This window comes from Schistocerca piceifrons, chromosome 1 (assembly GCF_021461385.2).
Source record: "Schistocerca piceifrons isolate TAMUIC-IGC-003096 chromosome 1, iqSchPice1.1, whole genome shotgun sequence".
Lineage (NCBI taxonomy): Eukaryota > Metazoa > Arthropoda > Insecta > Orthoptera > Acrididae > Schistocerca > Schistocerca piceifrons.
Genome location: NC_060138.1, coordinates 469,914,436 through 469,935,377, shown reverse-complemented (window position 1 = coordinate 469,935,377; position 20,942 = coordinate 469,914,436).

Sequence of the window (20,942 nt, the reverse complement as noted above, 5' to 3'; positions counted from 1 at the left end):
CTATCACGATACCTGACAATCCTGACTACACACTGTTTGCACGAGAATGCAAGGTAAGATCTGCCCTTAGTGGTTGACTTTCCTCTTACTCAGCATACTGTTCTTTTGTGTCTGGAGTACTGACGTTCTCGAAAGCAAATACAGATTAGCAGATGTAGCAGCTAAAGACAAATAATCTACTCTAATTTTTTTGGTCAGAAACAGTTTGTTGCTTCGTGAGGCGTATGGTGCAATGCACACACGACAAAAATTCAAAACTTTACTAAGAATCGTGGAGGTGGGTTTTACTTTAAAGAAGTGAGACATTTAACTCTGATTATTGAGAAAGAGACTGCAACACATAAGAAAACTCTACAATTACAAAATTCTCTCATTACAAAGAAACTAAAAACATACCGTTAAAATTCCTCCAGAATCTTCTCTATCAATAACATAAAGCATTATATGTCAGTTTTCATCTCAGTAATACAGTATTCTAGATAGCTTCTCCCAGGTTCATAGAAAACAGATGTCGTTCTTTCAAAACCTCAACTGCACGATACTATGCCTCAAATAACAATATCCCAGCGCTTCACAACTGACTGACTAGCAAGTCAACCTCAGATTAAACTAAACACAGTGTCAAGAAAAGTATTCACTACTACTACAATGCTGACTAGCAAGTCAACCACAGATTAAACTAAAAGTGTCACGAAAAGTATTCACTACTTCTACAGTGCGCTCATTCATCTTTGTCCCAGTAGTGTAAAGACGAATATTATTTACAGTGGCAGAAAACATGTAAGAACCTCACAGTGTTATAAGATTAAACAGTTTTAAACACGATAAATCTAACAAAAAACAGAAACCATGAAAATAAATCCTCTCATGATTCGGCATCCCCTATTAATGGATAACATGAAGGAAAAGTCATTCGCTGTTCACTTTGTGGCTACGTGTTTTCAGATCAGTCACTCTCTAATTTTCGATAACATTTTAACCAGCGTCTGACGGGAACATTAGAAACGCTCATAAATACAGGGTGATTTTTTTCCACCCTGCACAGTCTTCAAGGATTGATCGATGAAAGGATACGGAATAAAAAAGGTGTAATGAACTTGCGTCCGGAAATGCTTGATTTCCATGCTAGAGACCATTTATTCAATCACACAGTGTTACAGAGACTGTGGTCTAAAACGTAGTCCCATGCAACCACAGTTACAGAATGTGTTGACTTTTGTTTCCATGTGCCTGAACCCATTCGTGTACACGCCGTAGTATGTTCTGTCTCACACGTTCACATCGCCCAGGCTGCACACGGACAGTGTCGAAGATAGCATGAATACGCTGCTCCAGTGTCTCTGCATCTGGAACGGGCTCTGCATACACCATACTTTTGACATGACCCCATGATCAGAGATCGCACGGGTTGAGACATGGTGAACGAGCAGGCCATGTAACTGGACCCACTCGTCCGATCCATCGACCACGGAAGACATGACTGAGATGCTTCCGAACGTTAATGGCGAAGTGGGCTGGAGCACCATCATGTAGCAGCCACATAACCCTTCAAATCATCAATGATACTTCTGCCAGCAGGAGAGAAAAAGTAATCCGCAAGAAACGCTGATAGTTCTGGCATGTTAGGCGACGTGGAAGGAAGACTGGTCCCAAAATACGGTCGCCAGTTTGCCGGCCCACACATTCCGTCTGCACTGATGCTGATGATTCACTGTCACCATAACATGGGGGTTCTGCATACTATCCCACAGATGACTCTTATGAAAGCTGAAGGTGGCCTCATCTGTGAAGAGAATGGATGACACAAACCCGGGATCGTAGGTGCCTGATAAAGAAACCAGTGACAGAATTGCTCCCGATGTGGAAATATTTTTCGCTAGTAAGCTCTGAACACGCTGTAAGTGATAAGGGTAGTAAAATTATCATGGTGAGTGTTCCACACGGTCGTCTGGATTACACTGTTCTAGTGGGCCAACTGCCTGGTACTGACATGGCGGTCGCCTTCCGCAGCGTTGGTTTGGTAATTTTGTGGTAAGGTCTTATGGGACCAAACTGCTGAGGTCATCGGCCACTAAGCTTACGCACTACCTACTCTAACTTAAACTAACTTACGCTAAGGACAACACACACGCCCATGCCCGAGGGAGGACTCGAACCTCCGATGGGGGGAGCGGCCCGGACCGTGACAAGACACCGCAGACCATGCGGCTACTCCGCGCTCCGCAGCGTTGATCACATTTTTCTCCAAATCTGGTGTCCGGACATTTCGGGTACGTCCTTCATGATTTCCTGCTTCCTGAAATGACACTGTCTCAGACAAACGGCGGAACACTGTTGCAAACATTGAATGCTGTGGTTGCTGCCCGCCGCCCGTTGCCATTTGCTTCTCCGTAAGTAAACACCATGTCGGCAAGCTCTCGATTCGAAAATAGAACCATTGTGTACAACACTGTATCACATTCACTGCAAGGTGAGTCAGCAAGAGAAGTGAATCGGACACAACATTACCAATTACTATGGCGCAGGGCGTTGGTGCATGACGTATGGGGAATAGTACCGCCCTCTAGGAGGAAACCATGCATACTGTAACTGTGGCTGCGTGGTACAGCGCGTATTAGACCACAAGTCTCTGTATCAAAGTATGACTGAATAAATGGTCTATAGTATGTAAAACATGCATTTCCGCACTGAAGTTGATTAGACCTATTTTTTCCGTATCGTCTCATCGATCAATCCCTAGAATTTGTACACGGTGGATTATTTTAATACCAATTGATATACAATTCCAAGGAGATTATTGAAAGAAAGATGAATTTGCACATTTAGTATCACCATTAACTAGAACAATCACTCTTCAAGATCGCAAAATACATCCCTCATAACAAAAACTAGAAAAAAATGAATGTTTTGAATCGAGAGAAACAGACTAAATATCGCCTTGCGCAAAGAAGGCTGTGGCGCAATCTGCTCTTGGCTATGGTGTAGAGATCAACAAAGACGACGCTCAAATTTCAAGAGCTCATTCTTATGGGTCGTAGCCTTCGCTTTGATCGAAAGGCATACACCGTTCCTCGTTGTCAACGTGCAAACGTTTGTATAAGCTGTAACTGTCACAAGTGAAATTTCACGTAACATATTCTCTTCGTGATTTGCTTTAGATTTTCTGTTATTACACTCCTGGAAATGGAAAAAAGAACACATTGACACCGGTGTGTCAGACCCACCATACTTGCTCCGGACGCTGCGAGAGGGCTGTACAAGCAATGATCACACGCACGGCACAGCGGACACACCAGGAACCGCGGTGTTGGCCGTCGAATGGAGCTAGCTGCGCAGCATTTGTGTACCGCCGCCGTCAGTGTCAGCCAGTTTGCCGTGGCATACGGAGCTCCATCGCAGTCTTTAACACTGGTAGCATGCCGCGACAGCGTGGACGTGAATCGTATGTGCAGTTGACGGACTTTGAGCGAGGGCGTATAGTGGGCATGCGGGAGGCCGGGTGGACGTACCGCCGAATTGCTCAACACGTGGGGCGTGAGGTCTCCACAGTACATCGATGTTGTCGCCAGTGGTCGGTGGAAGGTGCACGTGCCCGTCGACCTGGGACCGGACCGCAGCGACGCACGGATGCACGCCAAGACCGTAGGATCCTACGCAGTGCCGTAGGGGACCGCACCGCCACTTCCCAGCAAATTAGGGACACTGTTGCTCCTGGGGTATCGGCGAGGACCATTCGCAACCGTCTCCATGAAGCTGGGCTACGGTCCCGCACACCGTTAGGCCGTCTTCCGCTCACACCCCAACATCGTGCAGCCCGCCTCCAGTGGTGTCGCGACAGGCGTGAATGGAGGGACGAATGGAGACGTGTCGTCTTCAGCGATGAGAGTCGCTTCTGCCTTGGTGCCAATGATGGTCGTATGCGTGTTTGGCGCCGTGCAGGTGAGCGCCACAATCAGGACTGCACACGACCGAGGCACACAGGGCCAACACTCGGCATCATGGTGTGGAGAGCGATCTCCTACACTGGCCGTACACCACTGGTGATCGTCGAGGGGACACTGAATAGTGCACGGTACATCCAAACCGTCATCGAACCCATCGTTCTACCATTCCTAGACCGGCAAGGGAACTTGCTGTTCCAACAGGACAATGCACGTCCGCATGTATCCCGTGCCACCCAACGTGCTCTAGAAGGTGTAAGTCAACTACCCTGGCCAGCAAGATCTCCGGATCTGTCCCCCATTGACCATGTTTGGGACTGGATGAAGCGTCGTCTCACGCGGTCTGCACGTCCAGCACGAACGCTGGTCCAACTGAGGCGCCAGGTGGAAATGGCATGGCAAGCCGTTCCACAGGACTACATCCAGCATCTCTACGATCGTCTCCATGGGAGAATAGCAGCCTGCATTGCTGCGAAAGGCGGATATACACTGTACTAGTGCCGACATTGTGCATGCTCTGTTGCCTGTGTCTATGTGCCTGTGGTTCTGTCAGTGTGATCATGTGATGTATCTGACCCCAGGAATGTGTCAATAAAGTTTCCCCTTCCTGGGACAATGAATTCACGGTGTTCTTATTTCAATTTCCAGGAGTGTAGTTACGTATTCTAAGAGTCGCATAAAAATAATTTCTTATAATCTGGATCTGTCATTATATTACAAGGGCATCTGTGCATCTTTCAACATTTTCAGTGGCTACATGCTTCCAATTTACATTGTTGAAATACACACAAACACGCAAAGAATGCTGTTTATAATTCAAGTAAGTGGTACCATATCTAATAATTATCATAACAGTATCTCTACTGCAGAATTACTACTAAAAACGAAACCGGAAGTACATGGTACTATTAGAGTGAATAAAAGTTTACCGCAAACTTGCTGACTCGCCTAATAGCAGATGTGATACAGCGTTGTACACAGTGGTTCCGCGTTCGAATCGAAAGCCTACCAACATGGTGTTTTCTGCGGAAAACGTGACGTTCTTCTCTTGGTATGGAAAGACAAGCTGGATGTCATAATATCAATAATTCATGACGCTTCTGTCTCAAATACAGGCTGGAAACAGAGAAAAACCGGAGGGGATATATTGAAGCCTGTGCACGCAAATCATGGCAGTGCCCATACGAAAGGAGTTGATAATGCCGATCAGTAACTTTCTTACTGTCATATTCTATGGAAATCTGCGGAATGGAAGAAAACAGTAGCATATAGTGGTACTTTTCTGCATGAATTAAAAATTGTTGTTTCTCAGTGTGGAGAAACATTTTATGTTCAGACACCGAGTGTTTAAAGTAAAAATGCGGTAAAGTCGAAGAAATGAAAATTTGTTTATGGTTATATGCACAAAAAAACAGCTAGCCGAAAAAATACACTTTTCTGTAGAGAAACGACTGTACCGAAATAGATTAGAGGACCTGCAAGACTGTACTGTTGTGCAGGCTGCATGCAAATCAGGCAGCACGCACTACCCTGCCACTGTGGTAAGTTGGAACAAATATATCCGACCGTTAATGCATTAAGACGATGAGAGGATAAAAATAAGCGCAGTGACTCACGCAGAGATGTGAACTAGGACAGGGCGAAAATGCGATGATGATGCAATGGCGTGCACAGAGATAATCTATCAGCGGACAGCGAAGCACATTGGCGTTACACTGAGGCGAACTTAAACGTCGAATGATAACTGGCATGGCTCTGTTGACGAGTGAGTGAGTTCTTTAGTGATGGAGTGTACATATGGACCTTAAATTATTACGGCCTTGTGGTAAAAAAACCACAGCATCAGGAAAACATCATGTCTTATCGTGTGATTCCACGCAACGAAAATGCCTGCAGATAACATTTCAAACGAAACTTCCATGCATAGCTTTTCACTGAGTTAACAACTAACCGCATGAATTATTTCTCTTAAAAATATGGATTTGATTCTTATATTTAATATGTTCTGTTAATTTGCTTCAGACAAAGACAGAACTATGATTCGCTCCATGTTCGGGACAGCTACATTTCGCAGTAATATAATCAAAAAGTTTAATGATAAATATTTTATGTTCTGAAGAGAACATATGTTAAATTGAAGCGGAATTATAAGTTCTCACTACGAACACTGGCTTTCGTTTCACAACTGTTTCTACAAATACCTGACTTAATACTTGTTAAATATATATATGTCATGTGTGAGAGGAAAAAAGATTAGCGTTTAACGTCCCTTCAACTACGAGGTGATCCCGGAGGGATGTGATATGTGGTAAAAGGACACCTTTTTATCCTTGTTAAGACAGCGATTAGTAGACCTCTCTCAGGAGACTATTGGAATAATTACGATGCACACGTGTTTTTGTCCAAATCGGCTTGGCTCCCGCTGCGTTCCAACACGTTACAGGCAGCATCATGTAGTACTTCTCTTTTCTTCCTTTAATCTGTTCTTGAATTTTGATATCCGTGACCTGTGCTTCACTTATGTTGTCACCTGAAATTCTAACTTGGAGACACTCAGAGCAATGTAACCGTATAATAATATTATATCGAACAGAAGTTACTGTAAATGAAATTGACACGCCTTCAGCCAATACAAAATATTAGAAAACTTTAGTAAAACCAATAGAATAATGTATACGTATTTCCAACATGAGGTCGGGGTGGGACCAACAACTTGAATAACAAATTCTTTATTGTATTTCTTTCACAGTTGCGTTTTGTTAAGCTGGCTACTAGTTTCGAACTACTATCTTCATTTTAAAGCCAGGACTATTAAAGCTGAAATACAAAATGTACATAAGAACACAAAAAATAAAATCTGGAAAACAAAATACTGTTCTTAATATTTCAGTAGCTGTTTACTAATCTGTAACATACCTGCTCTAATATTACTTGGTTAGAAGACGATCAGTTCTCACATAGGCAATTCACACATGATACGTAGTCACATGTAATGTCAGACTAACTACGCATTGTAGAAGTATTCACGAAGTGCAGTTAAACTAGACTAAGGACTAACGCTGGAGACAGTACCATAGGAAAACAGCTGATGTCGCTAGTGTCAGGTTTGGCATCCGTGCGAGCCTACAGCAAATGGCGGGTCGCATCTCAAATACATATACACATGTGGCCATATGGCGGCAGATTGGGGTAATGTGAGTACAACTTGAATGTATTTTATTACTCTGATGACGTAACTCATCCTTACTATCAACGCCTGTATACGATTCAGCATCTTACTCATCTACGCAAGAGGATCTGAAAATGTTTTTTGTTAACTGAACGCTTAAGAACTTGGGCATACTTCATCTTATGAATACAATGCTGCGACCTGTTAGGCAGCCGGCTTTAATAAACAGAAGAGAATTATTGCGTTAGACGGCTGTTACTCTTCATGAGTGACACGTACGTCAAACTCGTTTTATTTACATTATTCCGATGAAAGGATGTAAACACTGTAGTCCATGTATTCTGTAAAGATCCGTCATTTAACGTATCAGCTGCTAGTGATAAGTAAATTCCACTGTAAACTATTAACTGCAATTGTGTTAACGTAGATTGGTTAATACAAATGTCGCATAGTTGTATGTATATGAGCTCACTGAGTATCGGATCAGATGTTTGACTGGATTCTGGAATTTTCAACTGCATGAAATCGGCAGATGTACCTAACGAGGTGGCGCGATGGTTAGCACACTGGCCTTGCATTCGGGACGACGAGGTTCAAACCAGTGTCCGGCCATCCAGATTTAGGTTTTCCGTTACGTCCCTAAATCTCTCCAGGCAAATGCCAGGATGGTTCCTTTGAAAGGACACGGCCGATTCCTTCCACCTCCTTGACACAATTCGAGCTTGACCTCGATGTCGATCGAACGTTAAACGTAGTCTTCATTCGCTCCTTCCTTCGACAGATGCAGAGGAAATTTCTAGAGTACCCCAAGTGAGTGTTTATGTGCCATCGCTGTTTTCAATATATATGAATGATGTAGTCGATAACGTCAAAATCTTTATGAGGTTTTTTGCAGATGACACTGTTCGCTACAGGAAGACTGCAACGCCAGAAGACTAGTTAAGTACTGAACGACCTCCAGAGGACGAATGATTAGTGTAGGGACTGGCAGGTGTCGCTGAACAAAACTAAATTTAAAATATTGCACGTAAAGTAATCGACAGCTTAATTAAACGCAAATGTGACGGACTTACAATAATAGCATATATTTCACAGCTGATATTTGTGTTTTTCTACTTACGTTTTTACAGATATTTATGTTTTTGTTGTTGTGGTCTTCAGTCCAGAGACTGGTTTGATACAGCTCTCCATGCTACTCTGTCCTGTGCAAGTTTCTTCATCTCTGATTACCTACTGCAACCTACATCCTTCTGAATCTGTTTGGTGTATTCATCTCTTAGTCTCCCTCTACGATTTTTACACTCCGCGCTGCCCTCCAATACTAAATTGGTGATCCCTTGATGCCTCAGAATATGTCCTACCAACCGATACCTTCTTCTAGTCAAGTTGTGCCACAAATTTCTCTTCTCCCCAATCCTATTCAATATCTCCTCATTAGTTATGTGATCTACCCATCTAATCTTCACCAATCTTCTGTAGCACAACGTTTCGAACGCTTCTATCTAAACTATTTATCGTCCACGTTTCACTTCCATACATGGCTACAATCCATACAAATACTTTCAGAAATAACTTCCTGACACTTAAATCTATACTCGATGTTAACAAATTTCTCTTCTTCAGAAACGCTTTCTTTGCCATTGCCAGTCTACATTTTATATCCTCTCTACTTCGATCATCACCAGTTATTTTGCTCCCCAAACAGCAAAACTCATTTACTACTTTAAGCGTCTCATTTCCTAATCTAATACCCACAGCATCACCCGATTTAATTCGACTACATTCCATTATCCTCTTTTTGCGTTTGTTGATGTTCATCTTACATCCTCCTTTCAAGACACTGTCCATTCCGTTCAGCTGCTCTTCCAGGTCCTTTGCTGTCTGTGACAGAATTACAATGTCATCGGCGAACCTCAAAGTTTTAATTTCTTCTCCATGGATTTTAATTCCTACTCCGAATTTTCCTTTTGTTTCCTTGACTGCTTGCTCAATATACAGATTGAATAACATCGGGGACAGGCTACAACCCTGTCTCACTCTCTTCCAACCACTGCTTTTCTTTCATGCCCCTCGACTCTTATAACTGCCATCTGGTTTCTGTACAAATTGTAAATATATTTTCGCTCACTGTATTTTACCCCTGCCACCGTCAGAATTTGAAAGAGAGTATTCCAGTCAATATTGTCAAAAGCTTTCTCTAAGTCTACAAATGCTAGAAACTTAGGTTTGCGTTTGCCTTTCCCTAATCTATTTTCTAAGGTAAGTCGCAGGGTCAGTATTGCCTCACGTGTTCCAACATTTCTACGGAATCCAAACCGATCTTCCCCGAGGTCGGCTTCTACCAGTTTTTCCATTCGTTTGTATGTTTTTATAAACGTATTATAAATAAAGTAAAAACTTGTATATGCTATCTTTTCAAAAATTGATTGTAAACATCATGTTTGTGTAGAAAAACAGGTAATTTATTCCTGGAATTAGGACTTTTTAATTTAAGTAGCAGCCACAAATACTCATTCTTGTTTAAAAAGCATTACATGATGTCATATGTCGTTATTCGGCATGTATAGCTTTTCAGTATCTTTTCTTCCTGAAGGGCAATGTCAGTATTCAATCCTTTGACTACAATCGCACAAATCTACAAATAATATAATGTACTAGAGAGAATATAAGGAGGTTCTGCTATTTGATAATGAAATTCAATCTTCAAAACGTTACACCAATGTTTTTTTCCTAAATGAAAGGACTATTCGAACAACAGATTTATTGTCCATATAGATCGCAGTTTTACAGTCGAGTATGGACACTTGTCTTCCGATCTGCATTGTATTGGTACGCACACTGAAGAGTGAAAACATTGTGACTACTACCCACCGCGAGGCTGAATGCCCCCTGACGCTGTTGTTGGCACGTGACACAGTAAAAGAAGTATATAAGAAGAGAGAGACGAATGGGATTCATGGGCCGCAAATGGGGAAATCCGCTAACATACACGACTTTGACAAATGGCAGATCGTTATAACCCAGTCCCTGGGACCAAGCAGCTCGGAAACGGTGAAGCTGCTCGGCTGTTCGCGTGCAACTGTCGCGAGCACGTATGGAAATTGGTTAAGGAAGGTTGAACCACAAGTAGGCGAAAAGCTGTTGGACGTCCGCGTGTCAACACAGAACGTGTATGCTGGAGGCTTGCCCGAATGTGCAGCCTGATAAGCGACCATCTGTGGCAGATTTGGCGGCAACGTACAACGCTGGTGCCGGCAAAAGTGTTTCGGAGCACATCATTCAGCACATATTGTTGAACATGGGGCTGCACAGCAGACGACTCCTGTGTGTCCCCTTGTTGACCCATGGACATTGTCAGTTACGAATGCAATGGTACCATCGAGGTTGGATCGTGGATGAATGGAAACGTGCCACCCGTGCTACACAAGGTCAATGGTCGTGTTCAAATACGCCTTTATCCAGCCGAAGGCTGTTCGAAGCGTGCACCGCGCCACTGACAAAGGCTGTTAGGAGCAGTGGATATTCATGCGAGCTTCCGTGGGATCTGTGCTAGTTATCGGAGGCACCACAACAGCTGTGGGTTACGTGAACATTATTACGACCACCTGCATCCCTTCATGTCTGCGGCCGCTGTGGCCGAGCGGTTCTAGGCGCTTTAGTCTGGAACCGCGTGACCGCTACGGTCACAGGTTCGAATCCTCCCTCGGGCGTGAATGTGTGTGATGTCGTTAGGTTAGTTAGGTTTAAGTAGTTCTAAGTTCCAGGGGACTGATGACCTCAGATATTAAGTCCCATAGTGCTCAGAGCCATTTGAACCTTCATGTCTGACATTTTCCCTGACGACGATGGCATCTTGCAGCATGATATGTCCGTGTCACACGGCCAGAATCGTGCAGCAGTGGTCTGAGAAGTGTGACAGTGAACTCACGTTGATCTCTTGGCCCCCAGATCCTATATGATACGAATCCGATGAAATACATAGGGACGCCCTCGCTAGCCATCTCCGCAACCACAAACCAACGGCCCACTAATTTACGGGAATTGCGGGATCGGTGTGTAGACATCTGGTGCGACACATCTCCGGAAGCCTGTCAAGTACTTCTCGAAACTATGCCACGCAGAATCGCTGCTGTCTTGCGTTCCAAAAGTGGACCAACACGCTACTAGGCACCGAATGCCAAATCAAACACCTTTCAGACGTCTAATTTCCAAACTGTTACTTTATCGGCTACCAGTTTCGGCGATTCATTACACCATCCTCAGGTCCCTTGGCAGACGTGTGGGAAAATTCCACCCTTGGTTACGGTCAAAATAGGGGCCAGCATTTAAAGACAAGTATCTGTAGATTTCTGCTTGATGCAGAGACCACTTCAAACATGAAACTGTATCAAGCAGAAATCTACAGATACTTGTCTTTAAATGCTGGCCCCCATTTTGACCGTAACCAAGGTTGGAATCTTCCCACACGTCGCTCAGGGGTCTTGAAGATGGCGTAATAAATCGTCGAAACTGGTAGCCGAATAAAGTAACATTTTGGAAATTAGACGGCTGAAAGGTGTTTGATTTGACATTCGGTACTGAACAGCCGAGTCCCGCAACCACCTCTGGGAAGATTGGCACACAGAGGCGGTACTAGGCAGGCATAATGTTTTAGTGCGTGCCTTGTACATTCAATGTCTGTGTTTTCTTATCGTGGAAAATAACTGCAATACAGTTTGAGTTTTGGGACATTATCTTCCTCCACATACATTATGTAAATACACTCCTGGAAATTGAAATAAGAACACCGTGAATTCATTGTCCCAGGAAGGGGAAACTTTATTGACACATTCCTGGGGTCAGATACATCACATGATCACACTGACAGAACCACAGGCACATAGACACAGGCAACAGAGCATGCACAATCTCGGCACTAGTACAGTGTATATCCACCTTTCGCAGCAATGCAGGCTGCTATTCTCCCATGGAGACGATCGTAGAGATGCTGGATGTAGTCCTGTGGAACGGCTTGCCATGCCATTTCCACCTGGCGCCTCAGTTGGACCAGCGTTCGTGCTGGACGTGCAGACCGCGTGAGACGACGCTTCATCCAGTCCCAAACATGCTCAATGGGGGACAGATCCGGAGATCTTGCTGGCCAGGGTAGTTGACTTACACCTTCTAGAGCACGTTGGGTGGCACGGGATACATGCGGACGTGCATTGTCCTGTTGGAACAGCAAGTTCCCTTGCCGGTCTAGGAATGGTAGAACGATGGGTTCGATGACGGTTTGGATGTACCGTGCACTATTCAGTGTCCCCTCGACGATCACCAGTGGTGTACGGCCAGTGTAGGAGATCGCTCCCCACACCATGATGCCGGGTGTTGGCCCTGTGTGCCTCGGTCGTATGCAGTCCTGATTGTGGCGCTCACCTGCACGGCGCCAAACACGCATACGACCATCATTGGCACCAAGGCAGAAGCGACTCTCATCGCTGAAGACGACACGTCTCCATTCGTCCCTCCATTCATGCCTGTCGCGACACCACTGGAGGCGGGCTGCACGATGTTGGGGCGTGAGCGAAAGATGGCCTAACGGTGTGCGGGACCGTAGCCCAGCTTCATGGAGACGGTTGCGAATGGTCCTCGCTGATACCCCAGGAGCAACAGTGTCCCTAATTTGCTGGGAAGTGGCGGTGCGGTCCCCTACGGCACTCCGTAGGATCCTACGATCTTGGCGTGCATCCGTGCGTCGCTGCGGTCCGGTCCCAGGTCGACGGGCACGTGCACCTTCCGCCGACCACTGGCGACAACATCGATGTACTGTGGAGACCTCACGCCCCACGTGTTGAGCAATTCGGCGGTACGTCCACCCGGCCTCCCGCATGCCCACTATACGCCCTCGCTCAAAGTCCGTCAACTGCACATACGGTTCACGTCCACGCTGTCGCGACATGCTACCAGTGTTAAAGACTGCGATGGAGGTCCGTATGCCACGGCAAACTGGCTGACACTGACGGCGGCGGTGCACAAATGCTGCGCAGCTAGCGCCATTCGACGGCCAACACCGCGGTTCCTGGTGTGTCCGCTGTGCCGTGCGTGTGATCATTGCTTGTACAGCCCTCTCGCAGTGTCCGGAGCAAGTATGGTGGGTCTGACACACCGGTGTCAATGTGTTCTTTTTTCCATTTCCAGGAGTGTAATTGTGCATGTTTCCTTTGTGCGACTTTTCTCCAAATTCGATCATTTGTATCGAAACATGATAATCTCCAGGCACTTTTCTTCGCTTCATTCCTCGAATTGCCTTATGCTCTTCATCTGACGTTAATTACGGCATATCATTACTTTCATAGTAAACAAACTTCGTTTCCGATTTATGTCATAAGTGTGAGAAGATATTTACATAATTCTACACTGTTACCGACAGTTAACTGAGCGGCTGTCCAGGAAGCCATCGTAAATAAACTCGTTTCCAGCAAGAATTTCCACAGTAAACTAACGGTGGACATACATAAAGTGAGAGAGAAAGGAAAGAAATGGTTCAATGGCTCTGAGCGCTATGGGAGTTAACTTCTGAGGTCATCAGTCCCCTAGAACTTAGAACTGCTTAAACCTAGCTAACCTATGGACATCACACACATTAATGCTCAAGGCAGGATTCGAACCTGCGACTGTAGCGGTCGCGCGTTTCCAGACTGCAGCGCCTAGAACCGCTTGGCCACTCCAGTCGGCAGAAAGGAAAGAGATCTAAGTACAAGTAGGCTTGGGTATTGCTTAATTGCATACAAGTGTTCCTAGGACTATTTAATACGCCATTAACATTTAATTTGTAGAGGGATGTGTGCAATAAAAAACGTGATATCGTCATGCTATAGTTCAGTGTGCTGTTAAAGAAGCGAACAAAAGATTAGATAACGGCGCTACTGAATAATGGATAAACATAAGGTTATCTTTCCACGGGCAGATATCGCAGCTAAATAGCCTTGAAGTATGAGGCCCATGATCCCAGACAAAGATAAGGCACTGCTGTAAGATTAGTAAAGTGCAACGACTTTGTGGCGTGAGAGAGTGGGGAGGTTACTGAGCTGAAGAACTGTATCGCTTTCCACTTTGTACTACTTCTGCAGCAAAACTGTCAGCAAAGTGTACGGATAACTCGCCGATTTATCTCTGAAGGTATTTCCCGCATATGAGGACGAAACCCCAGTGGAAAGTTTTATATATCGACCACGGTTTGTCAGCCCGGAAGATTTAACTAAACACCGGCCGTAAATACCCTATGTTATACCAAGCTGACGTCAGTCTGTTGTGGAATTAGGGAACACGTTCTGCGCTCGCTCGATGTGACGTTCCTACAGAATGAAAAATCTCCTCTATAAAAACCAACTTGATTTCCATAAACAGAGATCTTGCGAAACACAATCCATTCTGTTCGTCCATGAAATCCAGAGCGCCGTATACGAAGAAGCCCAGCTTGATCCCCTGTCCCTTGACATCGGGAAGGCTTTCAACACTATTCCGTGCTCACGTTTAGTGAACAAAATACGAGATTACCGAATATCTGACTAGATTTGTGACTGCGTTCAGGACTTTCCAAGAGACAGAACTCAATACGTTACTTTTAACTGGATGAAATCGACAGATTTAGAGGAAATTTCTAGCGTACGCCAAATGCGTCCTTAGGGCCATTGCTGTTATCAATATATATAAATGATGTAGTCGATAACGTCGTAATCTGTATTAAGTTCTTTGCAGACGATGCTGTTGTCTAAAAGAAGGCTGCGACGCCAGAAGACTGTAGCGAAACGCCAAACGACCTCTAGAGGGTCGATGATAAGTGCAGGGACTGGTAGTTGACGCTGACGCAAAATAAATGTAACGTACTGCGCCTAAATAGACGAAGAGATTGCGTTAGGGATGAAAAATGACTGGAAACATTAACAACCGTAAAATACCTAGGGGCAAGTGTTCGGAGCGACCTATTGTGGAAACGACGTAAAACAAATTGCAAGAAAAGCAGGTAGCAAGGTGAGATTCATTGGAAGAATTTTGAGGAAAAGTCACTCATCTACGAAAGAAGTGGCTTACAAAGGAACTTTTCAACCGATTCTTGAGTACTTTTCATCAGTACGGGACCCTTACAAAGAAGGATTAACAGAAGAGGTAGAGAAGGTCCAAAGAAGAGTGGCGCATTTCGTCACGGGAGCGTTTAGTAAGCACTATAGCGTTACCGAGATGTTCAACAAGCTCCAGTGGCAGTCGCTGCAAGAGAGGCGTTGTAGTATATCACAGAGAAGGCTACTCCCGAAACTTCGAGAGCGTAAATTCGAAGAAGAGCTCTGCAACATACTACTTCTCACATATGTCTTAAGAAATATTTACGAGTGTAGTAAAAGCCCTGATCACCAGGCTTTGCGCCAACGTTTTAATTTAAATTCCAAAGCTCTCCACAGTGTCTCATGAATTGAGAGCAAGTGACACTGTCGATCAGTGAAGTTTTACAGGAGCTCGAAATATAGCGCGAACTTCAATGCGAGATGCTTCTAATAGTTTCTACAGCAAAACTCTGTCTCCAAATCTGGCAGGTACCCCGAAGAGATTCTGATCGTATCTAAAGTACACCAGCGGCAAGATGCAATCTATACCTTCACTGCTCGAGAACAAGGGTGATGTAATGTATGACAGTGACACCATAGCAGTTACTAAACACACTTTTCCGAAACTCCTTCTCCTAAGAACACGAAGTAAATATTCCAGAATTCCAATCAAGAACAACTGCCAACAAGAGTAACGTAGAAGTAGATATCCTCTGTGTAGCGAAGAAGGTTAAATCACTTAATAAAGACAAGGCCTCCACTCCGGTCCAGATTGTGTAGTAGTGAAGTACCTTTCAGACTATACTGAAACAATAGCTCCACACTCAGTAATCATATACAACCTCTCTCTCGTAGAAAGATCCGTATCTAAAGACTGGAAAGTAGCACAAGGCACACGAATTCTCATGGACGGAAATAGGAGTAATCTGATGAATTACCCTTAAGCCAAATGATGTCAAACTGATTCGGTACTTTTAGCTTTCCAGTAAGCTTTTGACACTGTTCCTCACAAGCGACTTCTAATCAGATGGCGTGCCTATGGAGTATTGTCTTAGTTGTGCTACTGGCTTAGTGATTTCCTATCAGAAAGATCATTGTTCGAAGTAGTTGACGGAAAATAATAGAGTGAAATAGGAGTAATGTCTGCCGTTCCGCAAGGAAGTGTTACAGTCCCTCCGATTTAGGAGACGATCTGAGCAGCCCTCTTAGATTGTGTGCAGATGATGTTGTCATTTACCATCTTGTAAAGTCATCAGATAATCAAAACCAATTGAAAAACGATTTAGATAAGGTATCCTTGTGGTGGAAAAAGTGGCAATTGGCTCTAAATAATGAGAAGTGTGAAATCACCCGCCTAAATGCTAAAAGGAATCCTTCAGATTTTGGTTACACAATAAATCACACAAATCTAAAGGCGGTAAATTCAACTAAATATTTAGGAATTACAGTTGCGAGTAACTTACATTGGAACGATCACATAGATAATGTTGTAGAGAAAGCAAACTAAAGACTGCGATTCAGTTTTTACCCTCCACAGCTTGTAGTACCGCAAAAGTTATTCCTTAATGTCTTAACAGATGTCCTACCATTCTGTCCCTTTTTATTGTCAGTGGTTTCCATATACTCCTTTCTTCGCCGATTCTCTGGAGAACTTCCTCATTCTTTATTTTATCATTTCAGCTAACTTTCAACATTACTCTGTAGTACCACATCTCAAAGGCTTCGATTGTCTTCTGTTCCGGTTTTCCCACGGTCCATGTTTCACTACCATGCAATACTGGGCTCAAAACGTGCATCTCATAAGCTTCTTCCACAAATTACCCTATGATTGATACTAGAAAACTTCTCTTGGCCAGGGATGCCCTTTTTTCCAGTGCTAGTCTGCTTTTTATTTTCTATCTGTTCTCTGTCCGTCATGGGTTATTTTGCTTTCTATGTATCAGAATTCAGAATTCCTTAACTTCGCCTACTTCGTGATCGCCAATTCTGCCGTTAAGTTTATCGCTTCTGCTACTTCTCATTACTTTCTTCTTTTCTCGATTTACTCACAATCCTTATTTTGTACTCATTAGACTGTTCATTCCGTTCAACACCTCACATAATTCTTTACTTTCACTGACGAAAGCAATGTGATCAGCGAATCTTATCACTGATATTCTTTCACCTTGAATTTTAATTCCACTTTTGAATCTTCGTTTTTTCCTTTTTTTTCGCTCATTGCTTCTTCTATGTACAAATTTAGCAGTAGGTGCAAAAAACTACGTCCCTACCTTACACCCTTATTAATCCGAACACCTCGTTCTTGATCTTCCAGTCTTGTTGTTTCCTCTCGGTTCTTGTACAGATTGTATATTACCCGTCTTTCGTATGGCTTACTCATATTTTTCTCACAATTTCAAACATCTTACCTCATATTTTTGTCCTAATTTTGATCATCTTACACCACTTTACATTGTCGAACGCTTTTGCCAGGTCGACAAATCCTATGAACATGTTTCGGTTTTTCTTCAGTCTTGCTTCCGTTAACAACCGCAACGACAGAACTGCTTCTCTTGTGCCCCGGCCGCTGTGGCCGAACGGTTCTATCCCCTTCAGTCCGGAACCAAGAGGCTGCTACGGTCGCAGGTTCGAATCCTGCCTCGGGCATGGATGTGTGTGATGTCCTTAGGTTAGTTAGACTAAATAGTTCTCTAGCGGACTCATGAGCTCAGATGTTGTCCCATAGTGCTTAGAGCCATTTGAACCACCTCTTGTGCCTTTACCGTTCCTAAAGTTGAACTAATAGTCATCTAACGAATCTTCGACTGTCTTTCCCATTCTTCTGTATAGTAATCTTGTCAGCAACTTGGATGCATGAGCTATTAAGCTGATTGAGCGATAATTCTCGCACTTGTCGGCTCATGCTACCTTCGGAATTGCAGACGATGTTTTTTTCCGAAAGTCTGATGGTGTATCGCCAGTCTCATACATTCTACACACCAACGTGAATAGTCGTTTTGTAGCCATTTCCTCCGGTGATTTTAGAAATTCCGATGGAATGTTATCTATCCCTTGTACCTTATTAGATCCTAAGTCTTCCAAAGCTCTTTTAAATTCTGATCTAATACTGGCTCCCCTATCTCCTCCCTTTCAACGTACTCTTTCCACCTACGAACTCTCTCCTCTGCATTTAGCAGTGGAATTCCAATTGCGCTCTTTGATGTTACCACCCTTGATCTTAATTTTGACGTTCCCATGTGCTGAGTCCGGCCTTCCAACGATCATTTTCTTTTCGATTTCTTCAAATTTTTCGCGCAGCCATTTTGCCTTAGCTTTCTTGCACTTCCTATTTATTTCGTTCCTACGTGACTTCTATTTCTGTGTTTCTGAATTTCCTTGAGTATTTCTGAACTTCCTTCCTTAGTCGAGCAGCTGCAATATTTCATCTGTTATCCATGGTTTCTTTCCTGTTGCCTTCGTTGTACCGACGTTTTTCTTTCCAACTTCTGTGGTTGCCCTTTTTAGAGATCAGAGAACTTCAAGTGCGTCTCTTCATTAGCTTACCCTTCATCATTATTAAATTGTGATCTGAGTCTATATCTACTCCTGGGTACACTTTACAATCCGATATCTAATTTCAGAATCTCTGCCTGACCATGATGTAATCTAAGTGAAATCTTCCTGTATCTCCTGGCCTTTTCCAAATACTCCTCCGCTTGTGATTACTGAACTTTATCCTCATTCATTTCTACTACTAAATCCCCATTCTCCCGTAAGCCTTTGTTCTAATCCTTCCCCTACAACTGCATTCCAATCCCCCATAAGTATTAGATTTTCATCTCCATTTACGTAGTATCATCGTACACTTTCTCTATCTCTTTATCTTCTGCTGCCAACGTCAGCATATACATCTGAACTATTGTTGTCGGTGTTAGCTTGCTGTCGATTCTGGTAAAAACAAACCTTTCACCGGACTGTCCAGAGTAACTCACTCTCTGTCCTACCCGCACTGTATCTAGACTGAGCCTTAGTATTTTCCTTTTCAGATTTTCTAGTCTCCCTGCCACATTCAAAATTCTGACATTCCATCGCCCCCAACATCTACAGGGTGTTTCAAAAATGACCGGTATATTTGAAACGGCAATAAAAACTAAACGAGCAGCGATAGAAATACACCGTTTGTTGCAATATGCTTGGGACAACAGTACATTTTCAGGCAGACAAACTTTCGAAATTACAGTATACACACAATGTGTCTTTAATGCAGAGATTTCCATTGCATTGCACAATCCTCATGCCGTTAATCAATGCTGATTCTTCTGCCTTTTAGGGGCAATTTCCCAACGGAAGGGCAAGAGAGTGCCCTGTACTTCTGTTCACTCCTCTGCCCGCACTGACAAGGCCGTTTGCAGAATGAGGACGACTTCTTATGGCAAAAATCTGTAGCCACCATTCCTGTTGATTTTAATTCACAATTTAAGCAATGGTGGGACCGTAGACAGATTGATTGCTAATCAAAGACGCTATCCCCTGGACCACAGGTGCTGTAGCCCTGCATTACACTTCAATAAAGCAAGCCAATACTACTCCCACAACATGCCTGTCATGCAAGACAGGTTGCATATGAGGGGCTTCAAAATCGTTTATTTGCCCTTGACATACCGGCTGCCAGATGAAGCAGGACAATAAAACATGCCGATACTACTCCAATACAGCACATCTGTTATCTAGGACAGACAACATATTGGGGCCCAGGAAACAGTTTCATGCCCTTGAAATGTAGGCTGCCCTGCAAAGCATATTGATCTGTCAGGCTGATACTGTTCTCAAAAAGCATACCTGTCATGCAGAGCAGCCTAAAAGCCAAGGGTTGGAGAAAACACGTTTGCTTCCGCCCCTGCAGTGCTGGTACTCGTGAGACCTGCTGTTTCTGTGCCAAATTTGGTTGAAATCTATCCAGCAGTTTGGGAGGCGATCCCAGACATACATATGTGGAACAGACATGTAATGTAATATGTGGTAAGTAATATGTTGCCCTACTCTTCTTCGAACATAAGCTCTGAGAACTTGAACACTAATCTTCTCCATGGTACACAAAGCCTCCATTGTAGCGACTGCCAGTACTTTGTTGCACATCTCCGTAATGCTCTCGACGATACTAAATGATACCACAATAAAACATACTGTTCTTCGTCAGATGATAAGTATTTCTTCTATTAACCCAATCTAGTAAGTGTTCTTCGTCAGATGATCTGTATTTCTTCTATTAACCCAATCTAGTAAGTGTTTGAGACTGACGGGCAATGTTCAAAAATCGACCCTACATGTGTTTTGTAATCCTCCTTCGTAAGTCTTTCTGAACTTTGTTACAGTCTTCTGGCCTCTTGAAGCTTTGTATAGACAACAGTACCATCTGTGTATCGCTTCATGATTCAACCAATGTTTTCCATTGGATTATTTATGTATACTGTAAATTTCTGTTACCTTTGAATCTGTCGATTTCCTGCCTTTTCGTCCCATGAAGAACAACACGGAAAGTTCTGCCTGCAAGGAACTCCTGAATCTTGTCACAAATCTGTTCCGATGATAAATAAGCTCGTATTTTGCTCACTAAACGATAGCACGTAACAGTATCAAATGTCTTCCACAAGTCGAGGAACACGGCATCAGCCTGGGCGCCGTTGAACGAACTATTCGTAAATTACTATATGTAATTGGCAGAGTCATCTAAGCAAACGGCCGGCTTTTTAACTTTCTACTCAGTCGTTTCTATAC